At 35.7% G+C, this 11,782-nt stretch overlaps 1 pseudogene; it reads right to left on the reverse strand.

Moving 5' to 3' along the window:
- Positions 1-3,437: 3,437 nt before the first annotated feature.
- On the reverse strand, positions 3,438-4,756 carry LOC118852249 (annotated as a pseudogene).
- Between the last annotated feature and the right edge of the window lie 7,026 nt (positions 4,757-11,782).

Raw genomic sequence — 11,782 nt, forward strand, 5'->3', positions numbered from 1 at the left:
GAATTAATTCCTCAGTGCCTTCACAATTCTTGTACACCCAATACATATGATTTAGTCCAATTGTTTTTCTTATCTTTATTCTTTTTAAAACCATTTCTACCCTCTGTATAAGCATGTCCAAGGCTATTAAGAGTCTAGGTGTGGTGAGTCGACTGTCCTTGATGGTGAAAAATGTTTGTTTTTATTTTAAAAAATCTTAGGAATTCTTTGCCATTTTTTCTTTGATTTGTTCTATATATTTTTTAATTCTTCAGTTTCGTCAGAATGACCTCACTTATTTGGGTCCCTTGCCAAACATTTTTTTAAATGGTATTATCCTCCACTGCTTTTTTTCTAGTTTATGAGTCAATATTGCTTGTGCATAGAGAAGAGGACTGAGGTTTTCTCCCATAGAAAGGGTCAGAGAATGTAATCAGGCTTACTTTGAAAACTCTAGAAAAACAGCAAAGACTAATCATGATGATGAGTAGTTTCATTAAAGTAGCAGAATAAATCAATCCATAAAAGTCACCAGTACAGTATTTCTTTGAAATATCTAACCAAAAAAAAGAAAAAAAAACAGGAGGAAAAGATAGAAAAAGAAATTCCATTCAAAATAACTATAAAAAACCATTATATCTTGGAGTTAAACTAACAAACTTGTACAATAGAAATGCAAAGCAAAATGATCTCTAATAGAAGGTATAAATAATTAAAGATATTCAGTGATCATAGAATTCTCTAATATAAAAGTGATGAGAATAACTAAATTAATTCGTTATGTTTGTCCTTTGTGTTTGAAAGGGACCATAACATCAGGGAGACAATGACATGACGTGAGGTTGACTTTGATTTGAGTAAGGGAGGGCTGGGCAAGGTCACCAACCTCACTTTCTCCTCTAGAGCCATCTGGGTCTGGTGGCCAGATATTCATCAGTATGACTGGAGATGGCCCAGAATGCAATGGCAGACCCTGGCCCTTTTAAACTAAGGTCTTTTCAGGTTCTCACTTTGAGTGAGGTAATACCCATTCAGTGAATATCCCTCTTTGAGATGAGCCAAGGGATGTCCCTTTTAATCAAAACAAAAAGAAAAACAAATGATGGGGAAGACCCTCAGGGTTGTTGACCAAAAGAGAAACAGTTACTATTTACATTCAGTCAGAGCTAGAAGGGTCCCCCCAAAATAGTCATTAAGTGGTTCTTGGGCAGGGACTTATTGTCTAATCTATAAGCTCCAGAGAGAATTGGGTTTCAGGTTTGGTTCTTGAGAAAGAAATCTAGCCAGTAAGGTTTCGTATTATACCAACAAAACTACCAAGAATAAGTTTACATAATAACAAAATGCACTGGGAGGAAGACAGTTCAAGAATGTCAAGGGAAATTATGAATAAAGAGAGAATGAAAAGAACCTAGAGATCCAGATTTCAAATTATTTAAGAACAATAATTATCCAGGTATTTGGTACTGATTTAAAAAAGATAGAAAAGCAGATCAGTGGAATAGACTACATAAACAAGACTCAGAAGTAAATGAATGCGGCATTCTGAGATTGCTAAATCCGAGAACATAAGCTACTGGGATAGGCAATGAACAGCACTGTATTTAACAGGAACTGCTGGGAAAACTAGAGAGTAATCTACCAAGAAATAGATTGGAATTAGTATCTTATGCCATCTAAGTATGGTGATATCACAAAAAAATTAGAGGAGAATTGAAGATTACATCTTTCACAATCTTGTGGAGGGGAAATATTTTTAACTGTCCTTCAACATATAAGAGATCCAAAGTTATAAAAAAACAGTTTTCAATAGAAGAAATACAAACTATAGACAACCAAATCTTCTGTTAATGCTCCAAGTCACTAGTAAAAGAAAAATGAAAATTTAAAAAATAACCCTAAGACCTCATTTCATGCCCATTAAACTTCCAAAAATTGGAAAAGTTTAAAATATTCAACATTGGGTAGTGGGTACTATGTGAAATAAGCACATTGATATATTGTTCATGGAACTGTGCATTTTTCTGGAGAACAATTTGGAATTATGTAAGAAAAGTAACTAACTGTTCATATTAATTTACCATTTAATGATAGCTTTATTGAGTCTCTACCATAAAGTACATATATTAAAGAAAGGTCTCATATATACATCTCTTCATAGTAATATAAAACTGGAAATGAATTGAGAAATGGTTGAACAAATTATGATAAATGTAATAATTTTTTTAATCTTTTCATTCTAAGTCTCATGCACTAGACTTTACACATAGTGGGCATATAAATGTCTACTGGATTGGATGCAATAGGAATTTCTACATCATGAGGAATGTTGGATATTGGTGTAACTTTCACTTCTAGCCATACCTGGGACAGTTTTTCTGAGGGGTAGTTCTGTGACCTAAGTGCTTCATAAGTAGAGGGAGGTATGGCACCTGTAGTATATCTGTATTATTGAGATTGTTGGAGGACCTTGAGAGAAGCAGTCACAAAATGCAAGTGCAGACTTCCATCTTTCAGGGTTGTTTTTAGACCCAAGGTATGGTTTTGCCAGTAAATAATAGTGTCAAATTCTTCAAACATTGAGTTTTGTTATGGAACGCCAGTGAAATTCTGAATCCAACATTATGCATATAAACTACATTAGTATAGCAAATATATGTGATAATATTTTCAATTTTCATGCATGAATGTCAAATTAAATACTGTTTACAAAATATCATGGATAAAGCAATCTGTAATATTTAATATTTATTTAGTTGAAACTAACTGAATATTAATTCAAGCAGGAAACATTCAAAATTCAATATATTATAGGTATCTAAGTCTTCAAAGACTCTATCTGACTTACAAAATAGCATTTAAAATCTTAATCTTTAAAGTATATATGGGTGTGTGTGCATGTGTGTGTGTGTATTTGTTCAATGCAACATTGAAAATTATGGTTTGACCATTCACAAATCTTCACACACAAGATAGCCTTTGCTTCCTAAAGTTAAATAGAAGTAATATAATCTCTCTCTCTCTCTCTCTCTCTCTCTCTCTCTCTCTCTCTCTCTCTCTCTCTCCATCTCTCTCCTTCTCTCTTTCTCCTCTCTGTCTCTGTATCTCTTTTTCTCTCTATATCTCTCTCCATCTCTCTCTCTGTCTGTCTCTCTCCTTCCCTCTCCCTCTCCCTCCCTTCCTCCCTCCCCCCCATCTCTCTCTTTCCCCCTCCTTCTTTTGTTCCCTCCCTCTTATCTCTCTGATTCTTAATCTACATTTTGACACAAATGAATAATCATAACCTAAATTATGGCTTGCAGAGATAGTTTGGAAATAAGAAACAGTAATTTATTATGAAAGTCAAATTCCATCACTGCCAATACTAAAAGAGACATCAGTTAGGTTATTCTGACCATTCACATAGGGCACAATTTTTCAGTGGAATTTATCCTATTTTATTCATACATTTATTGTTCTCAAGTGGAACAATGAAGTTTAAACAGTGCAGTCTGTGGCATAGTAAAATTGGCAACATCTATTGACAAGTACCAAAGTTTTCAACGTCTTAGAAACACCTGACCTTGTTCATTCTTCAATGGAAGTTATCATCTATAATCAAAATGCTCTGTTTTTTTTCCTCTAATGTGGATCTGATGGCTGGTGATTTTATTTGTAATGAGGCATTATTAGTAAAATAATCCAAAACCTCTTCCTGTTTAGCAAACAAAGGAAACTATATTTTTGGGAAGCTGGCTGCAATCTGGACAACTCTTGTTTGTCTTTGTTTCAAATGTGTATGTGTGTATAGCCCATCTACATCAGTGAATACCAAGTAACTATTAAAGGGAATATATTAATTTGTTACTATTTTTAAAATGTTAGTGGCACACTCAGCTGCAATGACATCATTTTGAAAGCCGATGCTGGATTCTTTTTACCACCCTTTGAGTTAGTCTATATATGATAACACTAATGTTAAATTGTGATATTCTCCCTAAAGATGTTGGGAAAATTCACTGAATATGATCAGGATCATCTCCATACAAAATGTAACTGCCTCTCCAAAAAACCTGAATCTTAGGCCATTGCAATATTCCTGCATACTCAATATGATGTTTTGGTAGCCTGAATGTAGATGGAATGATGCACAGAGTAAAAATAACTTGAGGTAAACTTCCAGGTAAACATAATACCAGCTGCCATTTCAGGGAGAATTATCCTATAGAATTTCTTATTCTTCCATCTATCAAAATAACAGTGGAGTTTGGCTCTAATATACTATCTTTATAATTTAGGAGTAATATCAGTACCATTTATCTATCTTCTAAGAAGATAGAGTGTAGACCATATGCAATGATATGAAATTGTCTATAGGAAGTGCAATCAAAATTATGAATCTTGTTGAAATATGGAGCTACAGAGCAATTAGGAATTCTGTCATTTAGAAATTCTGAAGCACCTTAGGCTTTAGGTCTTCCAACATTTCTAGTTCTAAACAGAAATTATTTATTTAGATTGAAAATGTCTATAGTGTCTATATCTATTAGATGAATTTGTCTAAAATGAGACAAAGCCATATTTTTCAGGAGTTTTTATACTAATTTTCTCACCCCAATGACTAGCAAGTTACATGTATTCAACAAAAAATAAAGAATTCACTGCTCAGTTTGAAATCAGAGTGTGGAGATGGTCTAAATTGATAAGCAAGTTATTTAAATCATTTCTATGACCTTCCCAAGTCTTCAGTATTCCCACATCCACCATCAACAGCCATTGGCTCCTTGCTATCCACCATTTTGCTTCCCCCTCTTACCAAGAGCCACCTCAGCCACACATCCTGCCTTGGTATGGTTTTGTGACAGGAGGTGGGGTGCAAGCAGGCCAGATCCCAGGATGTAAGTGCATTGAGCAAAGGTAGGAACATAAGTACAAACATTTGAATGACTAAGGAGACCCTTGAAGCCTCTGACATGTCAGAGAAGCCTGATCCCTAACAAAGTGTTGTTGACTTCCAGAGCTTAGAACCTTGGAGACTAACTAGAACAAATTCCTCTTAATTAGTACATTACTTTGTTTCAGAAGAAAACAATTTCTTTGAAGCCATCAATTCAATTCCATGCTGGGTCAAGGAGGCCACTTGGGGTTTTACGCCTCACTAGGCTGGGCTGCCACAAACTCTACTATCTGCATCTCATCATTGCACAAAGGTGTCTCTCTTGACCTTTTTTAATCTCACAGGGTTTCAGCCTAATCTGTTCTATCTCCCTCAATTCTTTACCTAAGAGAAGGAAAGAACGGATCCAAATAGGTAAAGAAACAGGGGTGCCATGTTCTTACACATGTCTGGACTCAGATAGTAAAAGAGGGAGCTGGCATCAGGAGGGCACTGCTTCTACTCCTACTACATGGAGGTTTACAGAAGTCCTTATTTCAATCACCACCAAGAAAGAGAGATAGATTTACTCTTGTAAGAGTTTGTTTGTGCATTGAATTCCAGCTTAGCACCCAGTTGAAAAATAAACAGACTGGAAATAGTCATATAAAAATTGTACATACTCTAAAGAAGAGAGCAGAGACTCCATATGTCCATGTAGGTCCATTGTGTCTGCTCCCAGGACTAGAGTCTCATTGGCCGGTCTATTATTACATTCAAAGAAATGTGAGAGGTTTTATATGAATTGACATATTTTGAAGAAAGCAGAAACAGGAGAACAATATTCACAATCATTATAATAATGTAAATTTAAAAACAAACACTAAATTGAAATGGAATTAAAATACAATAAATGATGTTGTTTCCAGATGGCTGGAGTGAAAACACACTTCTTTCACTGTTAAGGAATGGTAGAGTGATACAGAGTATTGCATATTATGTCCATTGTAATTGAACTATCAGATAGTTTTGCTAAAATTTTTAAAGTGAAGATTCTACGAAGGGGAAAGGTTTATTTGAAAGAGTTTGTTATGTTAAAACAAAATTCATCAATGAAATTTTTAAAAATAAAATTTATTGAAGTGTAAAAAGTTAAAACTACAAAAAGAATTTTCTTAAAATATACCTAAATAATTGGAAAGACATTCAGTATTCGTAGAGAAATAGGAAGAGAAGTTTAGTTTAAGATAACCACAAATTCATTAAATATCTAGGAATTAACCTACCAAGACAGATAGGGCTTATGTAACTACAACTACAAAACAAAATTTTACATAAATAAAACTATCTAAATAATTGGTGTTCATGATTGGACTTTACCAGCATAGGAAAAATGCCTATACTATTCTCACTACAGGATTACCACCATACCCATCAAATCACCAAAGAGCTAACTAAAGAAATTAAAGGTCAGGTATATCAAGGAATATAATGATGTATTTAACAACTGGGAATAAATCTACCAAGACATATAGGACTTATATAAATGCAATTACAAGATAAATTTGCATAAAGGAAAAACACATATGCAAATAATTGTAAAAATATTCAATGCACACATTTGGCAACACCAAAAAGTGAAAATTGCTATCTACATCTACCTATCAAGTGATAAAAAAAGATGACTAAAAACATAAAAGGTCAAGTATGTCAAAGGATATAATGAAAATATACATCATAAAGCCAAATATATGTGAAATTATCTAGAGCTGGCTGTTGAAAATTGGAAAATAGACCAGTAGAACACACTAGGAAAATAAGACATATAAATGAACAAATATAATAATGCCATGTTTAATAAACCTCAGAACATAAATTAAGGAAAGGGAATCTTTATTCAACAACAACTGCTGAGAAAAATGGAAAATGGTCTAGAAAAGAATAGATAATAAATCAGCATACCTTATTTCCCAATGAATTCCAAATACATAAGTAAACAAAATGTAAAAAGTCATCTCATAAATAAATGAAAGGTGGATAGAAAATTATAGTGATTGGCAATTCTGGATAAGGGAAATTTCATAATGAGGCATATGACGGAAGGGAACCTAAAAAGCAAAACAGACAATCTCTTATATGGAAATAAAATCACATCAGCTAGAAACAAGAGAAAAGTTGTAGATTATGATAAAAAAATTTGCATTAAATGTAGCAGGTACAATCTTCTAAATGTAAAATTTATGGACAATTTAAACAATCATATAAATTTGAGCCGTTCTCTGATAGACAAATGGTAACAGGCTAGGAACAGGTAGTTTTCAAAAGCAGAAATGCAAACCACCTGAAAAAATTTTCAGAATCATTAGCTGGAAAAATGCTAATTAAAACAATAAATAAAACAAAACAATAAACAATACCAAGTATCACCTTGCACCCATCAAACTAATATAGGTGGCAAAAAAATTAATTTTTGGAGGATCCTTTTAATCCACTGCTGTAGAACTACAACTTTGTTCAACTACTCTACGAATGAGTCTTGAACTGTGCAAGAAAAGTTGCAAAATTTTTCATATCCTTTGACCAAAAGATTCCACTACTGGTATTATTTTGTAAGGAAGGTAATGACAGCCAGAAAAGGCCTACATGTACAAAAATGTGCCTACCAGCACAATTTGTGATAGCAAAAAGCTAGAAACAAAATGTGAACCCAACATTTGGGGAATAGCTGAACAAATCATGCTCTATGTTCCTAACAGCTCATTTATATAGCATTTTGAAGTTTTTCAAAGCTCTTTACACATCAATCAATAAGCATATAATAATTTTTTGAGTGACATGCTAAGAATTGTGTTTTCGGAAAATCATTTTGGCAATTATTTGTGGGATGTTTTGTAATGGCGGGAACCTTGAGGCAAGGAGACCAATTAAGAAGGTATTGCAAACATCTAGGTAGAGGTAATGAGGGCCTGAACAAGGGTAGTGGTTATAGAAGTAAAAAGAGGATGGATATGGTAGAAACAAGATTTGGCGACTGATAGGATATGTGGGTCGAGAGAGAATGAAGAGTAAAGGGTGAAGCAAAAGTTGAAAGCTTAGGTGACTAAAAGGATAGTGTTACTGTCAAAAGAAATAGGGACATTTAGTAGAGAAGTGAGATATCTCCAGGACATAGACTTGACTATGTCTAATAGTTTGTGATGTATGGTTGGAGCTCAGGAAAGCAACTAAGCTATCGGTCTAAGTATCAACATGGAAATGATACTTAAATCCAAGTGAACTGGTGAGGTCTTTCAGAATGAGTGGAGAGAGAGAGTGAGAGAGAGAGACAGAGACAAAGAGAGACAGAAAGACAGCGACAGAGATAGAGAGAGAGAGACAGCGAGAGAGACAGAGAGATGGAAAGGGAGGGGAAGGAGAGGAGGAGGGGGAAAGCAAGGGACTACGCACTACATTTATATGTGAGATATGGATAATAATCCAGGGAAAAATATTGGATCAGTCTGAGAAGGGGTAGCCAGACAGGTAGAAGGAGAAGCAAGACACAGTAGTGTCAGAAAAACCCAGGGAACAGAGAGTGTCCTGGAGAACAGAGTGTGGGCTGTGCCATGTGCCCCAAAGAAGTACAAAAGGGTGAAAATTAAGAAAAGACAATCAGATTTGGCAATTAAGAGTTCCTGGTAATTTTGGAAAGAGTGAGTACTTTCAGTTGAGAAATGAGGCGAGAAGTCAGATTACAAAGAATTGAGAAGAGAGGAAGCAGAGACAAGAAGTTTAGAAAGGCTTTTTTAAAGCAAAAATTTAGTTTTGCATCCTTTTGAAGGATGAAAAAGCCTTGTATGCATTTGTAGGTAACAGGGAAGAAACCAATAGACAGGGAAAGATTCAGTTCAAGAGAGAGAGAAGGGATAAGTGTGGGCACCAGTTGCTGGGGAAGATGTAGTGGTGGGAATGAAGGGGAGGCACATGTAGAAGTTCTGGCCTTGGTGAGAAGAGCCACTGGAATAAAGGAAGAGGCAATGGGTAATGATGTCAGTCCGTTGTGAGCCACAGGAAAGGGGAGAAGAAAGAGCTAATAACAAAAGGCCCCTGTTGGCTCTGTAAAGGATGAAATGAGATCCTTGGCTTTAAGGGTGGAGGGTGGACATGGTGTAGGAAGTTTGAGGAGGGAAGAGAGGGTTTGGAATAGCCACCGCAGGGAGTGGGATAGAAATAGCTCACAGGGACCCAGTGGGGTAGGTGCTATTATTATTCCATTTTAAGGATGAAGAAACTGACACTCAGGCAGATGAAAACACTCCCTGGGATCACAAGAGCACACGAATTTAATTTCATTTTATTGTGCTACAAGGAATGATGAATATGAATAATTCAGAACAACATGGGGAAACATGAACTATTGCTGAGGAAAAAAGAAAGAGACCATAGCAACATACACAACTCCACACAAATAAAGTCAACATGAAAATACTAAAAAACTCTGGTTAAAATACTATCAGATTTAAAGAATACGTATCCTTTCTATTAACGTTTGATAAATTAATTATTTGGTGAGGGGAATATATTTTGTCCAGGATTATTTTGGAGGACTTTTTTGGGGGAGAGGAAAGAGTTGCTGTTGTTTCAAAACAGAATGAATTAATGGACTTAAATAAAATGTTTAAATTTGCTAGAGTTTTATTTATCATGTATCTAAAATATATTTCCTTAGTTTTGCATTTGCTCATTAACAATTAATATTGTACTGAGAAAACATTTTCTCAAATTGTTAGTGACTTGTAATGGCAGTCAGCATCATATGTACAATGGCCTTTGTATTTTAATATTGTTAAGAATGCAGACCACTATGTGTTGTGTGGCACAAAACCAAATAAAGCAGGTGTCCTCAAAATCTTAAGACAATTTTTAAGTTGTTAAAGCTCCTGTTATCCATTTAGAGTCCCAAGCTGCTTTTCTGTGTTATAATATCTCTGAAATGCTAACTATATATAGATACATAATTTACAAGTGCATAGGTTATTATTAAATCCTAATTGACTTTATTTAGCACAAAGATCATATTTGTATAGTGTCTTTTATCTATGATTTAGTCATCTGTCTCCTCAAACACATGAGTAAAACAGATTTTGAACTAGGAATATTTCTAGAGTAGGCCTGCACAACCTGCAGCCCGCAAGCTGCTTATGGCCCTCTGGCCACTTGTGGCATGCCAAAGGATTTTGGGAGGACTGGAGAAAAATGTAGAGGAAAACATCCTTTGTATGTAGAGTAAATCTTTTGCCGTGTGGTAAATGGCCTGCAGGATGTCAGCTGCCCAGGGGCCATAGGTCATGCAGGCCTGTTCTAAAGTTTGTAGTGCAACCCACCTTTATTTTTAGAGATCAAGAAACTAAGATCTTCAAAGGCTAAATAACTCATCAAAAGTCAAAGAGCCTATGTCGTTGAGATTGAATCCCATCCTTCATATTCCAAATCCAATGTTTGTTTTACAGCATGACTCTGTCTCTCAGAGTTCCCCATCTCACATAATTGTGTTGGAATGTTTTATGCTGCTGGGTCATGTACCTGAGAATGAGTTCTGAGTATCATTCACACTCATGGAAATCTGGACAATCTTCTCAATCATCATGTGTGTGTTTAGCAACTCTCTTCTGCCATCCCCCCAACACACACATTCCAGGGGTAGATAACTCCAACTTCTGTACTCTAGTGCAAGCTGGGTAAGTAATCCAGAGGGGTTGTGACACAGATGTTAAACAAGGAGATGTATGTTTATTAAAGGCATTCACCACTGGAGAATGTCAAGGAGAATGTCTCCTGCAGGGTCTAAATGAAAGGGGGAATCTATGGATGGCAAGGTCCTTGATGTTCCTGATTACATAGGATATTAAGTTCATTGCATCGTACCCTGCCAGAACATTACAAGGCCTCTTCAATGAGAATCAAAATTATTCAAAGGAGATCACTTTAACAATCTATACTTCTAACAAGTGAATAAAAAATATCTCTTATCCAGTCTATGATATGTAGTTGTATGGTCAGTCAATGAATTTTTTAAATATTTATTTGGGAAAGTCACCTCAGTGATCCAGGATTTGGACCCAAGACTGAATAGGAAAAGTAAGTAGACAGAATTGCTTTTGGGATTGTGAGTGATGCCTTTAATGATCCCAAATTCCTCTCTGGAACAAATGTCCTCCATTTCAACACAAATGTTCATGCAGTCATGCCACATGATAGCAAATTTCAGAAAATCACAATCTGTGTGGACTCAAAGTTGGGGGTCGCTCTGGGAAAGGGTACCAATGTCAGTGAAATGTCAGTGAAATCACAGATCCAGTCATCTAATTTGGGAAAGTAAACTTGGTTGTTCTCAAAGTGTATGCATTTTCTCTCTCCTATCCTGGAAGAGACTGTTGATAACATCTTGTTAGCTATTTTTTATAAGAGTTTTTCCTTCTGTATGAATGCTTATGTAAAGGAAAAGGTACAACATATTATTAATTGCTTTACAAATCGCTTAGTGGGGCAGCTAGGTGGGATGTTGGATAGAGTACTGGGCCTAGAGTCACAAGACTCCTCTCTCTGAGTTCACTGGGCAAGTCATTCAACCCTGTTTAACTCAGTTTCCTCATCTGTAAAATGAGCTGGAAAAGGAAATGGCAAACCCCTCTAGTATCTTTGTCAAGAAAACCCCAAATAGTCGGACACAATTGAAATGACTCTTGCATTTGGCAGGGCAGTGAGTTTGGTGTTTGGGGGCAGCTAGGTAGCATGGTGAATAAAGTTCGGGGCCTGGAGTCGGGAAGATTCATCTTCCTGAGTTGAAATCTAGTCTTAGACACTCACAAGCTATGTGACCCTGGGCAAGTCATTCAACCCTGTTTGCCCCAGATCCCCACCTGTAAAATGAGCTGGAGAAGGAAATGATAAACAACTCCACTATCTCTG

This window comes from Trichosurus vulpecula, chromosome 5, assembly GCF_011100635.1.
Source record: "Trichosurus vulpecula isolate mTriVul1 chromosome 5, mTriVul1.pri, whole genome shotgun sequence".
In the NCBI taxonomy this organism is placed as follows: Eukaryota; Metazoa; Chordata; class Mammalia; order Diprotodontia; family Phalangeridae; genus Trichosurus; species Trichosurus vulpecula.